This window comes from Siphateles boraxobius, unplaced genomic scaffold, assembly GCF_051911475.1.
Source record: "Siphateles boraxobius isolate OS27281-9 unplaced genomic scaffold, OSU_SipBor_1 66, whole genome shotgun sequence".
Classification (NCBI taxonomy): Eukaryota; Metazoa; Chordata; class Actinopteri; order Cypriniformes; family Leuciscidae; genus Siphateles; species Siphateles boraxobius.
The window spans coordinates 27,871,445-27,893,098 of NW_027509193.1; positions in this window are offsets into that span (position 1 = coordinate 27,871,445).

Here is a 21,654-nt window from a genome sequence, read left to right on the forward strand (position 1 = left end):
CTGCAAAAGATCCTTTCCAACAGGTTTTATCGTAGTTTTTGGAAGAATGTCCGGTTGTGAGGCGTTGGAAAAATAGGTCCACAGTTTTACAACGAATGGTAAAACGTACTCGGTTACTAACGTAACCTCGGTTCTCTCTAGAGAGGGAACGAGTACTGCGTAATATCTTACGCTATAGGGGAAAACCTCTTTTCCACGAGATATTGAAGCCAAAAATTATCCTTAATTTTGAATTAATGTAAAACGCTGCGGCAGCACGCAGACATAGGCAAGACGGCTTGCGCGCCTATTGGCTGCCCTGCGGCAACAGCAGCAGCCTATTGAGAGAGGCCCTGCGTGACGTGATACCCAATGGGGGCGCTTCGCGCCCATTTCGTCACGTCACGCCAGAATAGGCATGGCCTTGGCCTATAAATACGCTCGACAGGCTGATACAAACTGGTTTTCATCACTGAAGCGAACCAGCGCTGTTGTATGCACGGCAACATACGCAGTACTCGTTCCCTCTCTAGAGAGAACCGAGGTTACGTTAGTAACAGAGTACGTTCTCTTACGAGAGTATCTCTCGTACTGCGTAATATCTTACGCTACGGGGAACACAATGCAACACGCCGTGCGTACTGGGATCCGACACCAAGACTCACAGAGACTCACAGAGACTCAGAGAAGAGAGACTACAAGCATCATTCCCCATGAAATAGCATCCCACAGGAGCTAGTTATGTTAACAGTGTTTCACGCAGACAGGGTGAACCTGTTCAGCCTGAACTGGGTATAAGTACGGGTTATTCAACACCCATGGAGCTTGTAGAGACTGACCGAATCCTGTTTTCCTTTCACTACTGAACAAATATGAACACATATATGTTTAATTCACAAAACCTTGAATCATGTGAAATGGTGCCCCAATGTCTACCAGCAGGTCATTGATTAACTCCATTTATGACGCATTGCGCAATCAAGAAACAGGTCCCCGTTGTTCTCGAAACCCTCACGTGGTACACACCACGGATGGACAGATGCTGACCATAAGGATACCCACACACACGCCACACATACCCGCACACAAACGTCCTTTGTGTGCAACTTAGGATAGGAATGTCCTTAATGTATATAACACAGAATTGTATCTGACCTTCCTGTATGCATGCATATCTAATTAGTTTTGTCTTATTCTATAGATGTAATTGGAGACTGGTCTGTAACTTCGAATCTTAAGTGTATTTCTAAAGAAAGATTACCTAACAGGATCACCTTCTGTAACTCTCCCTCTTGCTAGGTCATAAAACTTTATGACCCTCAAAAGGAATTCCAAGGGAATCACAGCTCCCACTTGAATTCTGATAAAGAAAGAGGAATAGACTCTGCAATCTTATATTTTCTATAAGTATAACCACTTAAGAAATGTATAAACATGAATTTGATCTTTCCTAGGTCATGGTAGCTGGTATTATGGCTTTATAATCATGTGAGTGAACATTAAATGTGTGTAATTCTGCATATGAATGTAATTTTATGTTTCTTCTACTCTTTCCGGCCATTCTTGGTACCTGTTTGACCGTCTTGTTTTGACTAAACAAGTCATACATAGGATATTACAGTAAAAGGTATTGTTCTGTGTGTACAATCTTTCTGGGTAGAAATGAAATTTTTTTATACCATCATAAATTATCCTGACAGGACAAAGAAGAACTTTTCCCGCTCGAGATACTCTAAGATAATTGGTTCACGTACGCGAAGCAGGCGTGAACTCCTCCTCTCAATAATAGACTGACACAGAAGTTTCTTACTGAGCACTGGAGAGCACTTACGTTTCCAGAGAGAAGACCCATGACTCCCGTTAGGGAGTTTTCCTCCATTTCTATTTTTTTTTCTTTAAGTCTTTTCTTTATTTTCGTCTTCGGACCTTTCCTACGTTCAGTGAAATGAACAGCCCGCAACTTCAACTTTAAAAGGACTCTTTGAAATCCCCGCGGCTCTTAAAGGAAACACGCAAGCTGCGCTCAACGGAAGAAGATGGGAGTGTTAGCTCTCATCTCCGTTTTTCCCGTCTTTACTAAGTTTCAGTCTCATTTTCGCCTCTCCCTTCCGAGGGAGATAAACTCTGAACTATTTCCTTGGTAACTTCAAGTTCGGTGAACCTTTAAAACTTCCCGCGAGTCTGGTCGCCCCGGAAGACACGAGAGAACAAGCCTATAGCGCCGAAGGACAAACACGCATATGACTCTGCGTTCCTCAGCAACACAAAGAGAACCATACGCAAGTATAGGTCATTGATTTGATTTGATTTGATTGATGTGATTTCTTGTTGTCTCTCTAAGGGTTACGTTGTCATTGATTTTTGCCATGCTGCGATCACCCCGGTGATCTCTCTCATTCTGACCGTTAGTTTCACTTTCTCATCCTCTTACTCTCTCTCTCTCTCTCCCTCTCCCTCTCTCTCTCTCACTCAATCTCTCTCTCTCTCACTCCCGTTGTTATTCGTTCGTCTCGTTAGTTTTACTGTTTATTGTACATACATGTATCCCGGGTTTAAATGTAGAATTCTGTATCCGTAGTTTCATTTTATTAAAACCATATTCTTGATTGCTTTCTGTCTAAAATGCTCATTTTTACAAAGTCAATGAAATGTTTGATCTAGCTACAACCTTTACAATTCGTTACTATTTCAGTAACCTAAATTTTATAATAACAAGAAGGTGATTTTTCATGGCCAGAAAATAGCTTCTTTGGAATTATAAGAAAGAGATATTTTTTGTTGAAAATTGATAAGTTAATCTTACGGCCGTTTGCTGGACAAACAGATTGTTCGATAACTAAATTAATTCCATTTAAGGTTATCTCATATAATCGATCTGTAATAAGACTATTGATATATTAATGACGAACCATAACCCATTATGGTGATCATTCATATATACAATCGATCTATTTTCAGCTTCGATAATTTAACTGTAATGTGCAATATATTAATCATTCATGATTAATTATTAAATTCCCTATATATAATTTGAGCTAATTTAATGTAAGACTCATTGTCGCTATAAGCTGTTCTATCGATCAGTGAGCGATGCACAAGCAAAACTCAGCATTCTGCGCTGGCGCAGCAGGGCAGATAGTACAGAATTCTAGACCGACAGTAGCTTGGCCTGTAAGGCGGGAACCTCTAGGTTATAAAACCTTATAAATGTAGACGGCGAGGCCCAGCCTGCCGCCATACTGATATCCTGCAAGGAAATCCCGCTAGACCACGCCCACAACGAGGCCACGCCTCTCGTGGAGTGCGCTCTGACACCCAAAGGACACTGCAGGCCCTTAGAAGTGTAAGCCAGCGCTATGGCATTGACTATCCATCTGGATAGGCTCTGTTTTGATGCGGCCAGTCCCTTGGAGTGTCCGCCGAACAAAACAAAGAGCTGCCCGCGTCTGTCTGAAGACAGACAAGCGGGATACATAAGCTCTCAGTGCCCTGACAGGGCAAAGGAGACTCGCATCCTCCTTCTCATCATGAACCGGGAGGGCGCACAGGGAAATAACCTGGGCCCTGAACGGTGTGTTGAGGAATTTGGGCACGTACCCGTGCCTTGGTTTGAGTATGACTTTTGAGTCATTAGGCCCAAACTCTATACATGACGCGCTTACTGAGAGCGCTTGTAAGTCCCCTATGCGCTTCACTGAAGCGAGAGCCATAAGAAACACCGTTTTGAAAGACAGATGTTTCATGTCTGACAAATGGATTGGCTCGAATGGGGCACCTTTCATGGCTTCCAAAACCGTAGAAAGGTCCCACACAGGGACTGAGGGGGGGTCTGGGAGGATTCAGCCTCCGAGCTCCCCTGAGGAATCGCACGACCAGGTCGTTTTCCCCCAGTGACTGGCCAGACGTCAGTTTTGCAAACGCCGCTATGGCCGCCACGTATACTTGGAGCGTGGATGGGGTCCTGCCCTTATCCAACAGCTCTTGAAGGAAGGAGAGCACTTCCGTGACCCTGCAGTCTACAAGTGAAAAGCCCTGAGCTTGACACCAGGCAGAGAACACCGACCATTTCGAGGAATAGAGCCGTCTAGTAGACTGGGCTCTAGCCTGCGTGATCGTGTTTAACACTCCCTCCGGGAGGTTAGCGGGTACCCGTTGATGGCCCATGCATGTAGGGACCATAATTCCGGGCGAGAATGCCAAATCGAGCCCTTTGCCTGAAAGAGGAGGTCTCTCCTCACCGGTATAGGCCACGGGGGAGTGCTGGTCAGCCGAATTAGGACTGAGAACCAAATCTGGTTCGTCCAGAGCGGAGCCACTAGCAGCACTGGGCATCCGTTTTCCTTGATTCGTTCCAGCACTTGAGGCAGGAGTGAGACGGGGGAAAAGCATAGAGGGGGCAGCGGGGCCATACGTGGGCCAGCGCATCCCTGCTCTTGGAGAAAAGTTCGGACAGTGCGTGTTCTCTTGGGACGCGAACAGGTCCACTTGCGCTCTGCCGAATGTCTCCCACAGCAGTTGGATCGTCTGCGGGTGCAGCGACCATTCCCCTGCTGGGACATTGTTTCTGGACAGACTGTCTGGTCCCAGATTCAGGCGACCAGGCACATGCGCTGCTTTCAGTGAAAGCAGGTTGTGCTGAGCCCAGACCAGGAGGCGTTCCGTCAGCCTGTAAAGGTTTCGGGGACCTGACGCCGCCCTGGCGATTTATGTATGCCAACACTGACATGTTGTCCGACCGGACCAAGACGTGGTGGCCTTTTAACTGGGGACAAAAGCGCCGTGGCGCGTTGTTGACTGCCAACAGTTCTAGACAGTTTATGTGTAGAAGCTTCTCCCGTTCTGACCACTGGCCAAAAAACGGTCTGCCCTCGAGCAGCACTCCCCATCCCGAGACGGAGGCGTCCGTGGACACCACCTTCACACTCAAAGGGAGTCCCCAAACTCACGCCTGACTGATGCCAGTCGGCTATTTTCCAAGGTTCCAGAGCCGAAACGCATTCCATGTCGACCTTGAGGCGAAACAGACCAGAGGTCCATGCACGGGGTGGAACTCGCGCTTTCAGCCATAACTGCAGTGGGCGCATGCGAAGCAGACCCAGCTGATGTACCGAAGATGCTGAGGCCATGAGGCCCAGCATTTCCTGAAACCTTTTGAGCGGGACTATAGAGCCACGGCGGAAGGATTTTGCGGGGCGCTGAATGTCCAGTCCGCGCTCCGGCGTCGGACGTGCTGTCATAGACAGCGAGTCCTGAACTGTTCCAAGAAAAAATTTTTCTGGCTGTGAAACAGCGAACTCTTCGCCCAATTGACTGCGAGACCTAGATTCTCGAGATGCTCGAGTAATGTGGTTCTGTGTTCTATGAGCTCTGAGTGTGATCAAGCTAGAATCAGCCAATCATCCAAGTAGTTCAAGTCTCGCATGCCCTGAAGTCTCAGGGGTGCGAGAGCCGCGTCCATGCACTTCGTAAATGTACGGGGTGATAGGGACAGGCCGAACGGCAGGACTGTGTATTGATATGCCTGGCCCTCGAAGGCGAATCTCAAGAATTGCCTGTGACGTGACACTATTTGTATTTGGAAATAGGCGTCTTTCAGATCTATTGACATAAACCAGTCTGCCTGGGGAACTTGCGCGAGGATTTTCCTGGTTGCAGGCATTCTGAACTGGCGCTTCACAAGCGCTCTGTTCAGCTGCCGTAGATCTAGAATGGGTCTGAGACCCCCGTCTTTTTTCGGTACCAGAAAATATCTGCTGTATAGCCCCCCTTCACTCTGAGATAAAGGTTCTATGGCCCCTTTGCTCAGTAGTTTCGCTATTTCGGCTCAAAGAAGGTGAGATACTTTGTTGTTTACCGTCGTTTCGACTTACGCCGTGTAACGGCGGGGACGTCGAGCGAACTGCAGCGAATAGCCTCTTTTTATAGTGTTCAACACCCATTCTGACACCCCGGGAAGCTTTGGCCACACATCTGCGTGAATAGCTAGAGGTAGAATGAAATCCGGGCTCTGCCGGGCTATGCCGCGGCCGCAGAGCTTCGGTGTGCTGAGACACAAACACTGTGTTTACAGTGTGCGAGGCGGGGGGGCGCGCCGATCACGGCGGGCAGCCTGGTCGCGCTCGATTTCTCTATGACAGATTGTGGAGAGAGAGCGAGCGGGACAAACCCCGTGGGGTTGAGCGTGTCTGTGAGGGAATGTGGGCGCGGGACAGCGGGCACACTCACTGCATTGAGAACACCGTCGGCTTGTGCTGACTGAATGTGTGTTGGTTTCGTTTTTACAGAAACCGTGGGACACGCATTGTGTAGGGTTTGTGGGCACTGTGTCGTGGGCACCTTCACTACATTTTTTTGCACAATCGACATGAGTCGATTTTATTTGTGCTAGCCCTGAACTGTGGCGGGCTGTGTCTGTGTGTGGGAATGGGCACTGAGACGTGGGCATTCTTACAACACTCATAACACCATCGGCCGTGACCGGAATTCCAGAAAAATACACTCTTTTGGGGATTTATCTGGGTCGGCGTAAAAATGGCATTTGTGTGCAGGCAAGCGGGCTGTGGTACCGGCTTGTTTACTGCAAAATACACTGGAACAGTCACATTGTTTGGAACTGAACGAGCGAGAAGTTTCGGTGAAGTCTGGCCGCGGCGAGACTTAAACACCATGGGCCTTAGCTGACTGTATGTGCGTTGGTTTCTTTTACAGAAAACGTGGCACATGCAGTGTGTAGTGTTTATGGGCACTGGGTTGTGGGCACATTCACTACATTTAATGCACAATTGACATAAGTCGATCTCATTTGTGCGAGCCCTGCACTGTGGCAGTCTGTGTTTGTGTGTAGAAATGAACACTGGGCTGTGGGCATTTTTATTACACTCATAACACCATCGGCTGTGGCCGGAATACCAGAAAATACACTGCTTATATGATTTTTCTGGGTCGCCGTGGAAACGGCATGTGTGCAGGCAAGCAGGCCATGGTACCGGCTTGTTTAATGCAAAATACACTGGAACAGTCGCATTTTCTTGGAACTGAACAAGCGGATAAGAGAGCGTCATCACAGTTTTGTGTGTGTCGGCGTTTGCTTGCAGGTGTGCGTGTTATAACACAGGCTCATTGCTGCAATATTGACATTTTCAGCCGCTCAAACTAAGAGGAGCTGAGAAATGTTGGAGAAATGGAGATTGGTCCGGCCTCCGCGGGACTAAAACACACTCTTTCCTCATTTCGCCAGTGACGCACACCCACAGGGGGCGTCGAGCAGATAAGAGAGCGTCAGCACAGTTCTGTGCGTGTTGGCGTTTGTTTGCAGGCGTGCGTGTTATTCAACAGGCTCACTGCTGCAATATTGACATTTTCAGCCACTCAAACTAAGAGGAGCTGAGAAATGGAGATTGGTCCGGCCTTGGCGGGACTAAACACACTCTTTCCTCATTTCGCCGGTGACGCACGCCCACTTTCTTATAACGTAAAGAAAGCTAGCCACGGTTTTGATGCTGGCCCGTTTCCCTGACGACTCGCGGGCAGAAGGGGGGAGGTCCACAGAGCTCGCCCAATCCTTACTGTCCGACGCCAGGATAGAGCAGCTGTCCTCTACAGATGCAGCTATCTCGTCGTCATAATGGCGGAGGCGGCGGCGCGCGGCGGCCGTTGTCCGTCAGTGAGCGACTCGATTAAAGCTGGTGAAGCTGGCCGGCAAACCGGCGAGCTTTCACGGGCTGGGGAAGGCTCGGGGACCCGCTGAGTACGGCGCGGCACTACAGCGGGCGGGAGTGCAGACTCGGAGAAAAAATGCCAGACGAGTCCTCAGAGTCACCATGGCAATAGCTCGCTCAGCGAGCGCAAGAGCTGCAGGATCCTGACCCAGGTGGGAAACCCAGATGAAATGGCGGTCCCTGTCGCTGAGTGCGGCTCGGCATGAGCCACAGGAACGAAGCATTTTTAAAAAGACGATGCTCTTTTAGGTAAAGGCCAGCGGCTTCAGACTCGAAGGCTCGTCCCGCTGAAGGCTTACTATCAGACGGCGCGGCTTCTCATTCCAGATCCAGCGATACAGTAGTGCTTCGCTGAAGAGATGAAAATCAGTTTGTATCAGCCTGTCGAGCGTATTTATAGGCCAAGGCCACGCCTATTCTGTTCGATAGGCTGCTGCTGTTGCCGCAGGGCAGCCAATAGGCGTGCGAGCCGTCTTGCCTATGTCTGTGTGCTGCCGCACAGCGTTTTACATTAATTCAAAATTAAGGATAATTTTTGACTTCAATATCTCGTGGAAAAGAGGTTTTCCCCTATAGCGTAAGATATTACGCAGTACGAGAGATGCTCTCGTAAGAGAACACCTGTTGGAAAGCATCATTTGCAGCGATTTTTGCGTGAGCATAGCCTATCAGTGACACCCCAGACCACTCGGCGAGTTTCACGTCTTTGTAAACTAAAGTTTAATGCGTTTATATGAATGATTGTTCCAATGCACCTATGAAACCATTGTATAGGTGGGGGGGGTGCTAACACAAAAACCTAAAATTCTCGGGACAGCAGCATGTGTCCAAATTTTAATCTTAACCGTTCAATTTCATCAGAAACTATCTTAAAACAGGGCTTTACTTGTAAAACGCCAAACTTACCCTTTAAGTATTTTGTCATGCTTTAAAGAAGTGTACTTATTTTGATGTGCTGACTAACACACTAAAGTACATGTAAAGTATAGGCCTACTTGATTATAATTTTAGTATTATTCCATATTACATTTAAAGTTAATATATTCTGAATGTACTAAATATTTAACTTTATTATTGTAAATGTGTAACTACAAATATATTTAAATACATTCGGCAGTACACTTTTATCATATTTCAACATAATTATGAAATTACAAGATGCACTTCAGCTCTGAAGCAGGCTATAAGCTTTATTGTGTCAATGTAGTCTGCAATGCATCAGGAAACAGTTTGGTGTAAGGAAAAACATAAGAGACTAAAACACTTTTAATGCAAAATAAAATATGGTGCTAATATTTGGATGTGCTAGATATCTTGTGTAATTGTTTGCATTGTTTCCATTGCATTTTTTCTTTCGAACAAATGGCTAGTGAAAAAAAAAATATTGTTAAAGTAATCCATCAGATATTTCTCTTTATGCTCCCATGTAGGAATAAACACATTGTGTGTTCTTGGTTAAAAGCCGAAGCTGGTTCAATACAATGTAAACAATGAAAGTCTGACAATGTAAAAGTCAATTCTGTCACTTTTGATCAACTGAATGCATCCTCGGCTAAAGTATAAAAATCTTACTGACCCAAACTTTTGAATGGTAGCACACTCACAGTATACAAAAACATGCCCAAATATAGCTGCAAGCAGCCATTCCGGGGCCAAGCGCAAACGCAGACGAAAAGACATGCCAACATGGCTGGAAGTTTCAGACCGACAGCAGCAAGGAGCAATTAAAGACATTTAAAGATGAATTTAGGCAAATGGCTAAAAAATCATATATACAGTAACTTTTAAGATGATTTAATGGATTATGACTTTCGACCAATAGGTGGTGCAGTTACGAAATCGATGTGATGTGGTCAGAGTGAGGTGACAATGACACATACAAAGTTTGGTGTCAAAATATCAAGGCATTGCAGAGATAAAGACTTAATAGTCATTTTGGCAGCATGTCTCAACTTTGCTGCTGCGGTATACGAAAACGGTTTCGTCTATCGTCACGAAATCCATAACTTTTAGTCGGCACGGTATGGAGATGACACGATTCGATTTTGGTGAAAATCGGACGAATGGTCTAGGAGAAGTTCGAAAAAGAAGGTTTTGAAAGTAAATAAAGATGGCGGACAGGAAGTTCGTCCAAATACGTCAAACTTGGTATCTATGTTCTCGGCATGACCCAAGGAATCTATTAAGACCAGTGTCATTACAATAAGCACATTTAAAAAAAAGTTATTAGCATTTTTGGAAATGTAATTTTAACTTTTGACCAACAGGTGGCGCTGTCTTGAAATCTTTTGAGTACCTTCAAGGCAAGGTGCTGGTAACAAATTCTGAGTTTCATAATGTTACAGCAATGTGTTCATTAAGTATAGCATTTCACATCACAAAACTGCATTGAAATCAATGGGATTTTCATGTTTTGTTCTATTATAGCGCCACCAAGAGGCAAAATCTCACAATTTTTTTTCATGTGTCCTTGGAATGAGCCCATACATGTGTGTGCCAAATTTGGTGAAAATATCTCAATTCGCTTCGGAGTTTTAGACATTTATATGAAAAAAAGCATCAAAAATGACTGACACGTGACTTTGATTTGATTTTACTACCCCTTACCATCAATATTTTGGCATTTGGGCTCTCACATTTAGTTAACAAGCTATGGTTCCAAACTTCTGACGGTGGTTTCGTCTCGATCGGACTAGCGGTTTCGAAGATATCGGCAAATGTTTTTTAAGCGCTAAATCACAACGCTACACAAACCGTAAGTTGAAACCTAGCATGTTTGGTATCTGTGGACTCGACAAGGATTCAGGACCTCAACGAGATGACTCCCGTGAAAATAAGTCAACCACAGCCAGAGTTATAAGCATTTGAAAAATAAACTTTACCACTAGGTGGCGCTGTTTCGAAACTTCTCAGGCTCCTTCAGGGCATCGTCCCGATGACCCATACCGAGTTTCGTAACAATTCGTTAATGCGTTCAAAAAATACAGCATTTTAGCACATAATTCAAAATGGCCGACAGCCAAAATGGCCGATCTGGGAAAATTTGATATCAGTCGACTCGGCATGACGCCCTGAATCTACAGAGACCACTTTTATGATTTTTGGACAAACCGTTCAGAAGTTATGAGCAAAAATAGCCGTTTTTCATATCTCCCGACCAGTAGGTGGCGCTGCGCCGAAACGCAGCATGTAGCCTCAGGTCATGCTTGTGATGACATGTACCAAGTTTGGTCTGAATACGATTAAGCGTTGCGGAGATACAGTCTTACGTCTGTTTTCGCAAGCGCTACGTAAAATTTGTTTGCGCGTTTATCGAAAGCGGTTTGACGAATCGACTTGAATTCCATAACTTTTTGTCGCCAATGCCTGGAGATGATCTGGTGCGATTTTGGTGAGAATCGGACAAACCGTCTAGGACGAGTTCGCAAAAGTAGGTTTTTTGGACAATTCAAAATGGCGGCCATATTTTTATGACGGAAAATGACGTCATAGGGTGCGATCGAATCGTCATGAGCTCAGGAATCAGAGGAAAAAAGAATTTTGTTGATAGGCCAAACGGTTCAAAAGTTATTAGCATAATAAAAGTGAAACTTTGGACAGGTGGTGGCGCTAGAGGCAATGAGTTAGAGACACCAAAATTGGTGCAATTACTGTTGGGACTGTCCTCTATCAGAATGTCAAACCGGAACAACTTTCCCGGACACGGTTCTAGGGGCTGCCATAGACGTCCAGTCGGAAGAAGAAGAAGAAGAAGAAGAAGAATAATAAATATAGCTGCAAGCAGCCATTACCGGGGCCAAGCGCAAGAAGCGGAAACAGATGCCATCATGGGTGGGATTGGCAGACCAACTGCAGCAAGGAGCAATTAAAGACATTTTAAGAGAATTTTTGCAAAATGGCTGAAAAATCATATATAAAGTAACTTATAAGATGATTTAATGGTTTATCACTTTCAACAAATAGGTGGCGCAGTTACGAAATCGATTTGATGTGGTCAGAGTGAGGTGACAATGACACATACAAAGGCTGGTGTCAAAATGTCAAGGCATTGCAGAGATAAAGCCTGAATAGTCATTTTGGCAGCATGCCTCAACTTTGATGCTGTGGTATACGAAAAAAAGGGTTCGTCTATCAACACGAAATCCATAACTTTTAATCGGCACGGTATGGAGATGACACGATTCGATTTTGGTGAAAATCGGACGAATGGTCTAGGAGAAGTTCGAAAAAGAAGGTTTTGAAAGTAAATAAAGATGGCGGACAGGAAGTTCGTCCAAATACGTCAAACTTGGTATCTATGTTCTCGGCATGACCCAAGGAATCTATTAAGACCAGTGTCATTACAATAAGCACATTTTAAAAAAAGTTATTAGCATTTTTGGAAATGTAATTTTAACTTTTGACCAACAGGTGGCGCTGTCTTGAAATCTTTTGAGTACCTTCAAGGCAAGGTGCTGGTAACAAATTCTGAGTTTCATAATGTTACAGCAATGTGTTCATTAAGTATAGCATTTCACATCACAAAACTGCATTGAAATCAATGGGATTTTCATGTTTTGTTCTATTATAGCGCCACCAAGAGGCAAAATCTCACAATTTTTTTTCATGTGTCCTTGGAATGAGCCCATACATGTGTGTGCCAAATTTGGTGAAAATATCTCAATTCGCTTCGGAGTTTTAGACATTTATATGAAAAAAAGCATAAAAAATGACTGACACGTGACTTTGATTTGATTTTACTACCCCTTACCATCAATATTTTGGCATTTGGGCCCTCACATATAGTTAACAAGCTATGGTTCCAAACTTCTGACGGTGGTTTCGTCTCGATCGGACTAGCGGTTTCGAAGATATCGGCAAATGTTTTTTAAGCGCTAAATCACAACGCTACACAAACCGTAAGTTGAAACCTAGCATGTTTGGTATCTGTGGACTCGGCAAGGATTCAGGACCTCAACGAGATGACTCCCGTGAAAATAAGTCAACCACAGCCAGAGTTATAAGCATTTGAAAAATAAATTTTACCACTAGGTGGCGCTGTTTCGAAACTTCTCAGGCTCCTTCAGGGCATCGTACCGATGACCCATACCGAGTTTCGTAACAATTCGTTCATGCGTTCAAAAAATACAGCATTTTAGCACATAATTCAAAATGGCCGACAGCCAAAATGGCCGATCTGGGAAAATTCGATATCAGTCGACTCGGCATGACGCCCTGAATCTACAGAGACCACTTTTATGATTTTTGGACAAACCGTTCAGAAGTTATGAGCGAAAATAGCCGTTTTTCATATCTCCGGACCAGTAGGTGGCGCTGCGCCGAAACGCAGCATGTAGCCTCAGGTCATGCTTGTGATGACATGTACCAAGTTTGGTCTGAATACGATTAAGCGTTGCGGAGATACAGCCTTACGTCTGTTTTCGCAAGCGCTATGTAAAATTTGTTTGCCTGTTTATCGAAAGCGGTTTGACGAATCGACTTGAATTCCATAACTTTTTGTCGGCACTGCCTGGAGATGATCTGGTGCAATTTTGGTGAGAATCGGACAAACCGTCTAGGACGAGTTCGCAAAAGTAGGGTTTTTGGCCAATTCAAAATGGCGGCCATATTTTTATGACGGAAAATGACATCATAGGGTGCGATCGAATTGTCATGAGCTCAGGAATCAGAGGAAAAAAGAATTTTGTTGATAGGCCTAACGGTTCAAAAGTTATTAGCATAATAAAAGTGAAACTTTGGACAGGTGGTGGCGCTAGAGGCAATGAGTTAGAGACACCAAAATTGGTGCAATTACTGTTGGGACTGTGCTCTATCAGAATGTCAAACCGGAACAACTTTCCCGGACACGGTTCTAGGGGCTGCCATAGACGCCCAGTCGGAAGAAGAAGAAGAAGAAGAAGAATAATAATAATAAATATAGCTGCAAGCAGCCATTACCGGGGCCAAGCGCAAGAAGCGGCAACAGATGCCATCATGGGTGGGAGTGGCAGACCAACTGCAGCAAGGAGCAATTAAAGACATTTAAAGATGAATTTAGGCAAATGGCTAAAAAATCATATATACAGTAACTTTTAAGATGATTTAATGGATTATCACTTTCGACCAATAGGTGGCGCAGTTACGAAATCGATGTGATGTGGTCAGAGTGAGGTGACAATGACACATACAAAGTTTGGTGTCAAAATATCAAGGCATTGCAGAGATAAAGACTTAATAGTCATTTTGGCAGCATGTCTCAACTTTGCTGCTGCGGTATACGAAAACGGTTTCGTCTATCGTCACGAAATCCATAACTTTTAGTCGGCACGGTATGGAGATGACACGATTCGATTTTGGTGAAAATCGGACGAATGGTCTAGGAGAAGTTCGAAAAAGAAGGTTTTGAAAGTAAATAAAGATGGCGGACAGGAAGTTCGTCCAAATACGTCAAACTTGGTATCTATGTTCTCGGCATGACCCAAGGAATCTATTAAGACCAGTGTCATTACAATAAGCACATTTTAAAAAAAGTTATTAGCATTTTTGGAAATGTAATTTTAACTTTTGACCAACAGGTGGCGCTGTCTTGAAATCTTTTGAGTACCTTCAAGGCAAGGTGCTGGTAACAAATTCTGAGTTTCATAATGTTACAGCAATGTGTTCATTAAGTATAGCATTTCACATCACAAAACTGCATTGAAATCAATGGGATTTTCATGTTTTGTTCTATTATAGCGCCACCAAGAGGCAAAATCTCACATTTTTTTTTTCATGTGTCCTTGGAATGAGCCCATACATATGTGTGCCAAATTTGGTGAAAATATCTCAATTCGCTTCGGAGTTTTAGACATTTACATGAAAAAAAGCATCAAAAATGACTGACACGTGACTTTGATTTGATTTTACTACCCCTTACCATCAATATTTTGGCATTTGGGCTCTTATACATAGTTAACAAGCTATGGTTTCAAACTTCTGACGGTGGTTTCGTCTCGATCGGACTAGCGGTTTCGAAGATATCGGCAAATGTTTTTTAAGCGCTAAATCACAACGCTACACAAACCGTAAGTCGAAACCTAGCATGTTTGGTATCTGTGGACTCGGCAAGGATTCAGGACCTCAACGAGATGACTCCCGTGAAAATAAGTCAACCACAGCCAGAGTTATAAGCATTTGAAAAATAAATGTTACCACTAGGTGGCGCTGTTTCGAAACTTCTCAGGCTCCTTCAGGGCATCGTACCGATGACCCATACCGAGTTTCGTAACAATTCGTTCATGCGTTCAAAAAATACAGCATTTTAGCACATAATTCAAAATGGCCGACAGCCAAAATGGCCGATCTGGGAAAATTCGATATCAGTCGACTCGGCATGACGCCCTGAATCTACAGAGACCACTTTTATGATTTTTGGACAAACCGTTCAGAAGTTATGAGCAAAAATAGCCGTTTTTCATATCTCCGGACCAGTAGGTGGCGCTGCGCCGAAACGCAGCATTCAGCCTCAGGTCATGCTTGTGATGACATGTACCAAGTTTGGTCTGAATACGATTAAGCGTTGCGGAGATACAGCCTTACGTCTGTTTTCGCAAGCGCTACGTAAAATTTGTTTGCGCGTTTATCGAAAGCGGTTTGACGAATCAACTTGAATTCCATAAGTTTTTGTCGGCACTGCCTGGAGATGATCTGGTGCAATTTTGGTGAGAATCGGACAAACCGTCTAGGACGAGTTCGCAAAAGTAGGTTTTTTGGACAATTCAAAATGGCGGCCATATTTTTATGACGGAAAATGACGTCATAGGGTGCGATCGAATTGTCATGAGCTCAGGAATCAGAGGAAAAAAGAATTTTGTTGATAGGCCTAACGGTTCAAAAGTTATTAGCATAATAAAAGTGAAACTTTGGACAGGTGGTGGCGCTAGAGGCAATGAGTTAGAGACACCAAAATTGGTGCAATTACTGTTGGGACTGTCCTCTATCAGAATGTCAAACCGGAACAACTTTCCCGGACACGGTTCTAGGGGCTGTCATAGACGCCCAGTCGGAAGAAGAAGAAGAAGAAGAAGAATAATAATAAATATAGCTGCAAGCAGCCATTCCGGGGCCAAGCGCAAACGCAGACGACAAGACATGCCAACATGGCTGGAAGTTTCAGACCGACAGCAGCAAGGAGCAATTAAAGACATTTAAAGATGAATGTAGGCAAATGGCAAAAAAATCATATATACAGTAACTTTTAAGATGATTTAATGGATTATCACTTTCGACCAATAGGTGGCGCAGTTACGAAATCGATGTGATGTGGTCAGAGTGAGGTGACAATGACACATACAAAGTTTGGTGTCAAAATATCAAGGCATTGCAGAGATAAAGACTTAATAGTCATTTTGGCAGCATGTCTCAACTTTGCTGCTGCGGTATACGAAAACGGTTTCGTCTATCGTCACGAAATCCATAACTTTTAGTCGGCACGGTATGGAGATGACACGATTCGATTTTGGTGAAAATCGGACGAATGGTCTAGGAGAAGTTCGAAAAAGAAGGTTTTGAAAGTAAATAAAGATGGCGGACAGGAAGTTCGTCCAAATACGTCAAACTTGGTATCTATGTTCTCGGCATGACCCAAGGAATCTATTAAGACCAGTGTCATTACAATAAGCACATTTAAAAAAAAGTTATTAGTATTTTTGGAAATGTAATTTTAACTTTTGACCAACAGGTGGCGCTGTCTTGAAATCTTTTGAGTACCTTCAAGGCAAGGTGCTGGTAACAAATTCTGAGTTTCATAATGTTACAGCAATGTGTTCATTAAGTATAGCATTTCACATCACAAAACTGCATTGAAATCAATGGGATTTTCATGTTTTGTTCTATTATAGCGCCACCAAGAGGCAAAATCTCACAATTTTTTTCATGTGTCCTTGGAATGAGCCCATACACGTGTGTGCCAAATTTGGTGAAAATATCTCAATTCGCTTCGGAGTTTTAGACATTTATATGAAAAAAAGCATCAAAAATGACTGACACGTGACTTTGATTTGATTTTACTACCCCTTACCATCAATATTTTGGCATTTGGGCTCTCACATATAGTTAACAAGCTATGGTTCCAAACTTCTGACGGTGGTTTCGTCTCGATCGGACTAGTGGTTTCGAAGATATCGGCAAATGTTTTTTAAGCGCTAAATCACAACGCTACACAAACCGTAAGTTGAAACCTAGCATGTTTGGTATCTGTGGACTCGGCAAGGATTCAGGACCTCAACGAGATGACTCCCGTGAAAATAAGTCAACCACAGCCAGAGTTATAAGCATTTGAAAAATAAATTTTACCACTAGGTGGCGCTGTTTCGAAACTTCTCAGGCTCCTTCAGGGCATCGTACCGATGACCCATACCGAGTTTCGTAACAATTCGTTCATGCGTTCAAAAAATACAGCATTTTAGCACATAATTCAAAATGGCCGACAGCCAAAATGGCCGATCTGGGAAAATTCGATATCAGTCGACTCGCCATGACGCCCTGAATCTACAGAGGCCACTTTTATGATTTTTGGACAAACCGTTCAGAAGTTATGAGCGAAAATAGCCGTTTTTCATATCTCCGGACCAGTAGGTGGCGCTGCGCCGAAACGCAGCATGTAGCCTCAGGTCATGCTTGTGATGACATGTACCAAGTTTGGTCTGAATACGATTAAGCGTTGCGGAGATACAGCCTTACGTCTGTTATCGCAAGCGCTACGTAAAATTTGTTTGCGCGTTTATCGAAAGTGGTTTGACGAATCGACTTGAATTCCATAACTTTTTGTCGGCACTGCCTGGAGATGATCTGGTGCAATTTTGGTGAGAATCGGACAAACCGTCTAGGACGAGTTCGCAAAAGTAGGTTTTTTGGACAATTCAAAATGGCGGCCATATTTTTATGACGGAAAATGACGTCATAGGGTGCGATCGAATCGTCATGAGCTTAGGAATTAGAGGAAAAAAGAATTTTGTTGATAGGCCTAACGGTTCAAAAGTTATTAGCATAATAAAAGTGAAACTTTGGACAGGTGGTGGCGCTAGAGGCAATGAGTTAGAGACACCAAAATTGGTGCAATTACTGTTGGGACTGTCCTCTATCAGAATGTCAAACCGGAACAACTTTCCCGGACACGGTTCTAGGGGCTGCCATAGACGCCCAGTCGGAAGAAGAAGAAGAAGAAGAAGAATAATAATAAATATAGCTGCAAGCAGCCATTCCGGGGCCAAGCGCAAACGCAGACGACAAGACATGCCAACATGGCTGGAAGTTTCAGACCGACAGCAGCAAGGAGCAATTAAAGACATTTAAAGATGAATTTAGGCAAATGGCTAAAAAATCATATATACAGTAACTTTTAAGATGATTTAATGGATTATCACTTTCGACAAATAGGTGGCGCAGTTACGAAATCGATGTGATGTGGTCAGAGTGAGGTGACAATGACACATACAAAGTTTGGTGTCAAAATATCAAGGCATTGCAGAGATAAAGACTTAATAGTCATTTTGGCAGCATGTCTCAACTTTGCTGCTGCGGTATACGAAAACGGTTTCGTCTATCGTCACAAAATCCATAACTTTTAGTCGGCACGGTATGGAGATGACACGATTCGATTTTGGTGAAAATCGGACGAATGGTCTAGGAGAAGTTCGAAAAAGAAGGTTTTGAAAGTAAATAAAGATGGCGGACAGGAAGTTCGTCCAAATACGTCAAACTTGGTATCTATGTTCTCGGCATGACCCAAGGAATCTATTAAGACCAGTGTCATTACAATAAGCACATTTAAAAAAAAGTTATTAGCATTTTTGGAAATGTTATTTTAACTTTTGACCAACAGGTGGCGCTGTCTTGAAATCTTTTGAGTACCTTCAAGGCAAGGTGCTGGTAACAAATTCTGAGTTTCATAATGTTACAGCAATGTGTTCATTAACTATAGCATTTCACATCACAAAACTGCATTGAAATCAATGGGATTTTCATGTTTTGTTCTATTATAGCGCCACCAAGAGGCAAAATCTCACAATTTTTTTTCATGTGTCCTTGGAATGAGCCCATACATGTGTGTGCCAAATTTGGTGAAAATATCTCAATTCGCTTCGGAGTTTTAGACATTTATATGAAAAAAAGCATCAAAAATGACTGACACGTGACTTTGATTTGATTTTACTACCCCTTACCATCAATATTTTGGCATTTGGGCTCTCACATTTAGTTAACAAGCTATGGTTCCAAACTTCTGACGGTGGTTTCGTCTCGATCGGACTAGCGGTTTCGAAGATATCGGCAAATGTTTTTTAAGCGCTAAATCACAACGCTACACAAACCGTAAGTCGAAACCTAGCATGTTTGGTATCTGTGGACTCGGCAAGGATTCAGGACCTCAACGAGATGACTCCCGTGAAAATAAGTCAACCACAGCCAGAGTTATAAGCATTTGAAAAATAAATTTTACCACTAGGTGGCGCTGTTTCGAAACTTCTCAGGCTCCTTCAGGGCATCGTACCGATGACCCATACCGAGTTTCGTAACAATTCGTTCATGCGTTCAAAAAATACAGCATTTTAGCACATAATTCAAAATGGCCGACAGCCAAAATGGCCGATCTGGGAAAATTCGATATCAGTCGACTCGGCATGACGCCCTGAATCTACAGAGACCACTTTTATGATTTTTGGACAAACCGTTCAGAAGTTATGAGCGAAAATAGCCGTTTTTCATATCTCCGGACCAGTAGGTGGCGCTGCGCCGAAACGCAGCATGTAGCCTCAGGTCATGCTTGTGATGACATGTACCAAGTTTGGTCTGAATACGATTAAGCGTTGCGGAGATACAGCCTTACGTCTGTTTTCGCAAGCGCTACGTAAAATTTGTTTGCGCGTTTATCGAAAGCGGTTTGACGAATCGACTTGAATTCCATAACTTTTTGTCGCCAATGCCTGGAGATGATCTGGTGCGATTTTGGTGAGAATCGGACAAACCGTCTAGGACGAGTTCGCAAAAGTAGGTTTTTTGGACAATTCAAAATGGCGGCCATATTTTTATGACGGAAAATGACGTCATAGGGTGCGATCGAATCGTCATGAGCTCAGGAATCAGAGGAAAAAATAATTTTGTTGATAGGCCAAACGGTTCAAAAGTTATTAGCATAATAAAAGTGAAACTTTGGACAGGTGGTGGCGCTAGAGGCAATGAGTAAGAGACACCAAAATTGGTGCAATTACTGTTGGGACTGTCCTCTATCAGAATGTCAAACCGGAACAACTTTCCCGGACACGGTTCTAGGGGCTGCCATAGACGCCCAGTCGGAAGAAGAAGAAGAATAATAATAATAATAATAAGAACCGGAACAGATACAATAGGTGCCTCCGCACCTTCGGTGCTTGGCCCCTAAATATAGCTGCAAGCAGCCATTCCGGGGCCAAGCGCAAACGCAGACGACAAGACATGCCAACATGGCTGGAAGTTTCAGACCGACAGCAGCAAGGAGCAATTAAAGACATTTAAAGATGAATTTAGGCAAATGGCTAAAAAATCATATATACAGTAACTTTTAAGATGATTTAATGGATTATCACTTTCGACCAATAGGTGGCGCAGTTACGAAATCGATGTGATGTGGTCAGAGTGAGGTGACAATGACACATACAAAGTTTGGTGTCAAAATATCAAGGCATTGCAGAGATAAAGACTTAATAGTCATTTTGGCAGCATGTCTCAACTTTGCTGCTGCGGTATACGAAAACGGTTTCGTCTATCGTCACAAAATCCATAACTTTTAGTCGGCACGGTATGGAGATGACACGATTCGATTTTGGTGAAAATCGGACGAATGGTCTAGGAGAAGTTCGAAAAAGAAGGTTTTGAAAGTAAATAAAGATGGCGGACAGGAAGTTCGTCCAAATACGTCAAACTTGGTATCTATGTTCTCGGCATGACCCAAGGAATCTATTAAGACCAGTGTCATTACAATAAGCACATTTAAAAAAAAGTTATTAGCATTTTTGGAAATGTTATTTTAACTTTTGACCAACAGGTGGCGCTGTCTTGAAATCTTTTGAGTACCTTCAAGGCAAGGTGCTGGTAACAAATTCTGAGTTTCATAATGTTACAGCAATGTGTTCATTAAGTATAGCATTTCACATCACAAAACTGCATTGAAATCAATGGGATTTTCATGTTTTGTTCTATTATAGCGCCACCAAGAGGCAAAATCTCACAATTTTTTTTCATGTGTCCTTGGAATGAGCCCATACATGTGTGTGCCAAATTTGGTGAAAATATCTCAATTCGCTTCGGAGTTTTAGACATTTATATGAAAAAAAGCATCAAAAATGACTGACACGTGACTTTGATTTGATTTTACTACCCCTTACCATCAATATTTTGGCATTTGGGCTCTCACATTTAGTTAACAAGCTATGGTTCCAAACTTCTGACGGTGGTTTCGTCTCGATCGGACTAGCGGTTTCGAAGATATCGGCAAATGTTTTTTAAGCGCTAAATCACAACGCTACACAAACCGTAAGTCGAAACCTAGCATGTTTGGTATCTGTGGACTCGGCAAGGATTCAGGACCTCAACGAGATGACTCCCGTGAAAATAAGTCAACCACAGCCAGAGTTATAAGCATTTGAAAAATAAATTTTACCACTAGGTGGCGCTGTTTCGAAACTTCTCAGGCTCCTTCAGGGCATCGTACCGATGACCCATACCGAGTTTCGTAACAATTCGTTCATGCGTTCAAAAAATACAGCATTTTAGCACATAATTCAAAATGGCCGACAGCCAAAATGGCCGATCTGGGAAAATTTGATATCAGTCGACTCGGCATGACGCCCTGAATCTACAGAGACCACTTTTATGATTTTTGGACAAACCGTTCAGAAGTTATGAGCGAAAATAGCCGTTTTTCATATCTCCGGACCAGTAGGTGGCGCTGCGCCGAAACGCAGCA